The sequence below is a fragment of the Antedon mediterranea genome, chromosome 11 (genome assembly GCF_964355755.1).
Source record: "Antedon mediterranea chromosome 11, ecAntMedi1.1, whole genome shotgun sequence".
NCBI lineage: Eukaryota > Metazoa > Echinodermata > Crinoidea > Comatulida > Antedonidae > Antedon > Antedon mediterranea.
The window spans coordinates 12,981,172-12,988,263 of NC_092680.1; the positions used below are offsets into that span (position 1 = coordinate 12,981,172).

General features: G+C 32.2%; 1 long non-coding RNA gene across 1 annotated transcript; it reads right to left on the reverse strand.

The window, feature by feature from the left end:
- Positions 1–164: 164 nt before the first annotated feature.
- Positions 165–6,361, reverse strand: LOC140063133 (uncharacterized). Its single transcript, XR_011847573.1, has 3 exons — positions 6,195–6,361; positions 1,250–1,384; positions 165–986 (listed from the first exon to the last, which is right to left on the reverse strand). It is a non-coding gene; the product is annotated as an uncharacterized lncRNA (long non-coding RNA).
- Positions 6,362–7,092: the final 731 nt, after the last annotated feature.

A 7,092-nucleotide genomic window follows, 5' to 3' on the forward strand; every position in this document is an offset into this window, starting at 1 on the left:
ATGGGGTGTAACTATTTCCTTGTAGAGATCATTTGTTAATATGTACTGTTTACTGTTAACTGATCGTTATCAAAGCAACACGTAGGCATAAAGTAAGGATGGCGATATCTTATATCAAGTCTTTGATTCTAGTTTTACTTTTTACTGCTCAAAGTATTGGTAAGTGTAAAACTGATTATCTACTACAGTAATAATTGTTATACTATTATAGTCAGTAAATGTCATTTATTTATTTGTCTCATGCAGAAATACTTCTCCATGTTTTACTTTTGAAAACAAACAAAAAGAGAATTGATCAGACAACTAAAAGTAAACAGGATTACTAAAACTTAGAGTCAGTAGTCCTATGATTGGTTTATGATAACATAATTAATAATTAGGCACATAAACTATAAACTATTATATACCAAATGTATACAATAAAAAACAAAGCAAAAAAAAAAACGATTTATAGATTATTACCAAGAAGGGAAGAATCAATCTATATGATAAAAGAAGATTAGGGAAAGATTCAGTATGTCCGTAATTGATGTAACTGAGATCATAGCTTTTATCAATAAGTTCCATAGCATTGTCATTGGTTAATTGAAAACCAATACAAACAGCGAAAACAGTTTGGCTTAAAAAACTGAACTTATTTGAGCAGTAGAAAAAGTTTACGGTATCTTTTGCATTAAAGAATAGGAAAATGAGATGTAAATACTGGAGCATGGGTCTTTAAAGTTCAGGTCAAGCAAGATAGATGGTTAGGTATTTTCTGGAAGATTATACTTTTGTTAACGGAGTAACTTCTAGTTATTTTTCTTTTTCTTTTTCTTACGATCTAAGTACTGACAGGCCTTGTCATAGTTACCGATGACGTAAACGCAATGACGTATATGTACAGCCAATCACAGGCGAATGTTTGGATAATCAATCACTTGTAATTGGTCAAATTACTTGTGTTGCGTTTGCACCACGTCATGTAACAACCAAACTTAGCATATCTACACGTAAATAAATACATGCATTTAATTAAGCATGGGATAATAAAGATACATTCTAGAAATGAAATGTTTATTTCAATAATTTGACTTGTAAAACACAAAATCAGTAAATACCTTATCATCGAGGTTACATCCCCTTTCTCTTCTTCGTTCACACTAACCTACTTCACCCTGCACTAACAACCGCCCCCTCCCCCCCCCCTCTACAAAACACACACACATCACTTTTTATCTTGTCGGTTGCAGTTTTTTTAGCTTCTTACCAAGTTCACATTTCGCCGCCTCCTTTCCTGGTGCAGGAGTTGGTGTACTACATTCTACTCTGTTGTAGCCCGTATTACATGTCACTTCACCCTTACTATTTCTTTCTCCGTGTTTGACTTCTTCTGGACAATCATCTGAAGTAGAAGGAAGAAAATGCAAGTTTTTGTAAACATAGTTGCATGTATCTATATATAAATTATGGTTAATTCTGACATAGGCGAGCACAATGCAAAAACTTCGGTACAAATCTCCGCCTTGGATATACCTACCTTATCTATCTCAAAATGTACCGCGAAACGTAGATTTGATAACATTAGTTTTCACATCGACGCTATTGTTCCATATTTCTATCTTAGGAAGATATTATAAAGGGTTTTATAAGAAATATTCTGATTTCAATCGGTAAATTTTAACTCTACGCGTGGTAGAAGTAATTTCCGGGTTCACGGAAGGTGTTGGTTTCAATCAGGGAGTTGTATACTAAGTTGGCCGTTGGTGCTTGGTGGCGATAGCCATTTTGTTTTTTTGTTTATTTTCGGACCGCGCGTTTGAAAGTATAGTAGTACATAAAGATCACATTAAATACATTCATGAAACATAGGAGTAAATTGTGGGAAATAATTATATAAAATTACATTACATCAAGAGAATTGATGATAATAGCTTTTGTTTTGAAATCGAATGAAACCCCGATAGCCGAGTTGTTGAGTAAGCTGCCAGGACTTTATGTATACTTGCGCTATCTGTGTCCCGTCAGGACCCTGGGATACTTCTGCCTATGTTGCAAGCCGTCTAAACGTCTTCCTTCTTAGGCCACTGTGTCGCGGAATAATGTATTCATTATACCAATTAGGATGGTATTTATTTGAATAAACGCCCGGAACACCTCCCCAGTAAAACTTCAATTAAAATAATTATCTCGCTACTCACCCCCCCCCCACCCCCAAATACATCTAATAAACGCCCATCCACATTTCTACACACAATATTGCATTATATTTATAACACAATTATACTATTTTTAGTAGATTTCTTCGGACTGTTATCTACAATTTACCAAGCATTTGATATTCTTTTTTACCACTTTTCATATCTACAATAAACACTATAGGCCTACGCCTAAAACGCTATTAATCATCTAAGACACTTAGGTTAGTGAGTACGTTTAGTTTTACGAATATCAAAAGCATTTAAATAATGGTAACCGACCGAAATTGTCCAGGCCAGAATGTCCTTCTAAAACTTTTTACGTCCCGAGTCATTATCATTCCGGGAACCATCGTCTACACTTCCTAGAGGGGGAGCGAGCGAAGCGAGCTCACCCTCTAGTTATAATAATGACACCATCGTCATAATAATATGTATAAAGTAAACAATATCTGTAGGCCTACTGTATGGAAATAAAAGTGGGACGGACCCACCCACGTAAGACAAAAAAAGAAAACAATCTAATAAACCTATCATATATTTTGTTGATAGTTGTTTACAGAATCAAATGCATTTCTTTTGTTTTGTATTAGGCCTTATGAACAGTTTGTGTAAAATAAAAGTTGAATTGAATTGAGGCTTATACTGTATAATCAAATATAAATTCAAATGAAACGTTTTTCATATTTTTTAATTACAGAAAAAAAGAGGCAAAAAAATGGTTAGTATATCAAAGCAGGGAAGAGTTAAATTTAACTCTTCCCTGATCAAAGTAATATGTTATTTTATCAGGAAGTTACATTTAAACTAATCACTTTGTGACATTCTGACAGTGTAATAAAGGTGTGCCTTTAACAACAGAAATACTTCGCATGACCTAGTGACAAATCAGCCGTAGACATACCATAACATATTCTTCTGTAGTGTTTTGTGTAAAAGGTTTTCAAATTCTATAACATCCATAAATAGCACAATGATAAAATAGGCATATTGTTGGAACGAGTCATGATACAAACTTCAAAACACATGTCGAATAATAAAAGAGTATCAGTCGTTCGTCGAATAATAAAAGAGTATCAGTCGAGGAGAAAATTAATTTAAAAAAGAATACTGAAATCGTGAAACGTATAAAAGACCAATTTGTAACAAGCACGTGATACGTCATCAATATTCAAAAGTTTCAGCACGTCGTCCTCGGTCTTAAAGTAGTATAGAACAACAAATTAAATTTTAAATAAACTTTTTTTATGTTGTTATGTTTGTATTGTAAAATCCGGAATAAATTGAATTGAAATTTAATTATTTACAGTTACTAAAAAAAGGAATTATTCAACTAATTTGTCTGTTTGTTTGTTTGGCATGATGAACAAAAGGTAATATTTTATAAAGGATTTGACGTGCCTCTTTACGAATGTTGATAAAACAAGTATATTAACAATGTTAACAAATAAAATACATGAATGATAAAATCGCGTTAAAATAGGCATAATGGATATAAAAATGAATATAAGAAATGGTAACTAATAGGTACCGAAGTAGGCTTACAGTGGCGTTTATTAGTTATGATCATATACAATTTTTTTTTTAAATATATGACTAAAAATAAGCCTTGAGTTGAACCGAAAACTGTGGAATTTGGTGGAGCAGGTGGAAATGAGATAAATTTCGATTTTATCAGCAGAACTCAAGCGAACATATTATAGATATTAACTGCGAAAACTTGAATTCGTCTTGTGGATAATAAATTCAGAGCAAATAAATTAATGTGTGATTCATGCATAATGTAAGTAGGTCAATATATAAAATTAATCAATCGCCATTGTAAAAACGACAAAGACTATGATTGACAAATAAGAACATAATACTGATGACAATACAACCAAAGAAAATGAATTTCTGGAGATACAATTGCAGTATCCTCAATCACCTAATTGACGATGTAGGCCTTATCCTATTCAAACCGTTTTTTTGGTTATATTTTTGTTTTTTATGTATGTTTTGACGTATTGTATTTTCTGTTGCCACTTTCAGCACAAGCTCTGCTTCTTGAAATGTGTGCCTCCTTCTTGTTGTATAGGCCTATTGTAAGAAATTGTATTTATGTTTGTTTAAGAATGAAGGAAATAAATGTTATTTTGATTTATTGATAGATTCAAAATTTTGATATTTTGTGTATGAATGATCACGTGAGGCATAACATCATATTAATTTCAATTTCTACATTAATATCCGAGGACTGAATATCAGATCATGAGACGACGACGGACGAATAGCAATAGATAGTATCAATAGACATATTATTTATAATTAGTATTATTATTTTATTCTGAAGATGTGGCCTTCAAGTTAAAACGTAGGCTTACAAAAGAGGAAACCAAACATTGATTCATGAGATTCATTAATTGTACATTATATTTAATATTAATAATAAGAATGAAGATTTCTAGAGCGCACTTCGCCACTAAAGGTGCTCAATTCTTTTGAATGCTTATAATATGCAATCACCTCAGATTAAATGCACAATAAAATTGCGAATTTAAAATGGAAAGAATTAGGCCTGTTAGGTCTTTTTTTTGTAATTTGTATATTTTATTTTAAAATGTGTGGAGAAACTAATAAAACAAACTAACAAAGGCCTATGACCATGTCTAAGCCTGGCAAAAAAGATGAGTTTTTAATAATTTTTTAAACGAATCCAAGTTAGTATATTGGCAACAATATTTAATATTGTTTCATTATTCATATTATTACTATTAGAGATTCACTGCTTGCAATTTGATTGGTTTGTTCATAGAACTATTCAAATTTACAAATCCGTAGATTTCTAAACAGTTCGATATTGGAATAAGTTATTATTTCCTGGTCACTCAACAAAGGCTATTTTCCAACACTTGAATTATGTTGTGGAACAAAAATAGTGAGTGTTGGTAGGCATAAAATGCAAATATGTATATATGCATATATTTTATGGCCTGTCATTTTTAATTGCTCTTTTTTATTTTATTTATTTCATGGATTACTTTTATTTTTATGTGAAGCGCATAGAGGCTTTATGCATTATGCGCTTAAAATAAAAGTCCAAATTTAATATTTTGAAATAAAGAACACTAACCATAATATTGATAGGGGCCTTCTGTATTTCACTACTTTCAGAATTTAAATTTTTGTTGCCATTTTAGGCAATCATAAGTTGGGCACGCAAGTAGGCCCTACAATTCTCTTTTTTTTTTTTCAATGGATGAATAATTAATATTAGGTTTGTTTTTCCCCAACATTACTGTGTATACTGTCTATATTAATATACACAGTATGGAGTGTACAACGATCGCATGCAGAGAGTAGGCGGACAATGAAATAGGTGATTCTAAATTAATCCTCCAGATCCGAATGGAATAATTAAAGCTTGGTTACTAGGGGACGAATAGATCAAATCATAAAGATAATATTATAGTGGGCCCTATATATATATAAACCCGAAGGCAATTTAGGCCTACTGAAAATAAAATAAAATTTATATACAGGTACTGTATATTAACTAATCACTTTTTGCGTGCACATCGTATGTCGTGGAAGAATACTTAAATCCAAATTTGTATCCGAGAAAATCCGAATCCGGGAATCTGTAAGTGGTCTAATTATTCAGGAAAAAATGTTTTAGATGTTTATTTTATAATATTATAGTTCATTGTCATCTATAAAGTATGGCCTGTCAATTGATTGATATTATTAATATTATTTTTTCCAAATCCATTCAACTATTATTATAAAGGCCCCTTTGGGGATGAAACCATATTTTCCATCATACATCATATGAGAAATGAAACAGAACGTTCAAATTGAACGTTGAAATCTACGAGAGTGAAACAAGTTTACCGTATAAACCTGTTCATGGTTTTACCAATGCACAGCGCTTTAGTACCGGTTGGCCGTCATAGATCATGTACGATGAAATTCAATATATAAAATCTCCATTAAAAAAATACAAATTTCAATACAATATAAATGTATTATCCTTACCGTTTGCAAATACTACCGCTACATTTAGTATGGAAATCATCAGAAACCCCCAGACTACTGGGTTTCGGGTGTTCATAATTAAATACGTTGATCGTACATTCACATGAAGGAAATTGGTCTTACATGGGCTGGAGTCGTAGAGCATTAGACAACGGACGATGTTTACCGCTTTCTCATTGGATTTGCATATGAATTAATCATTCTTTTTTAGCCTGGCCGCCGTTCAAAAGGCACAAAAAGAATAGTGTTTGCTTAACTGGTGAGACGAAACGATTGTCTAATGACGCGGTTGACTGACGCATTACGGTCTAATTCTATACCCATTGCTCAGTTCAAGCTTTGGGTAATAAGCCCAATAGGCTTATATAAAATATAAAACTAGAGTAGGGGATCCGTGGGCGTCACCACCAAGACGGGTTGAAATTACAATTAATATCGAAATGGGACCTTTAGCATTTACAATCCCAATGTTAAGGGAAAAACAGGCTGGAGGAGCCATAGGGAATCAGTCCCTTTTAGGTTTCCTGTCAACTACTTTGTGGTATCCATCTGTTAGATGGTATTCCGAAATTAATTGTACAGTGGCCTTCTTTTGTTTAAGTTATTGATAAATTATACTTGAACATATTGTTCTTCTTAAGATATTTATTTTAAATTGGATTTAAACGTAATTACATATTAAAAGGATGGGGACCTAAGAAAGCGATGGGATTACAATAATAATGTTAAGTATACTGTACCTATTTTTACTATATTACTTTGGTAGTATAACCTAACAATGTTAAGTATTTAGGCCTACTTGTTTTTAATTATTAATTTGGTAGTATAACCTGTGCTTAAAAGTTGGATAAAAGAATCATTTCAGATATGAATTAGACTACCAAAAACCACAGCGCAA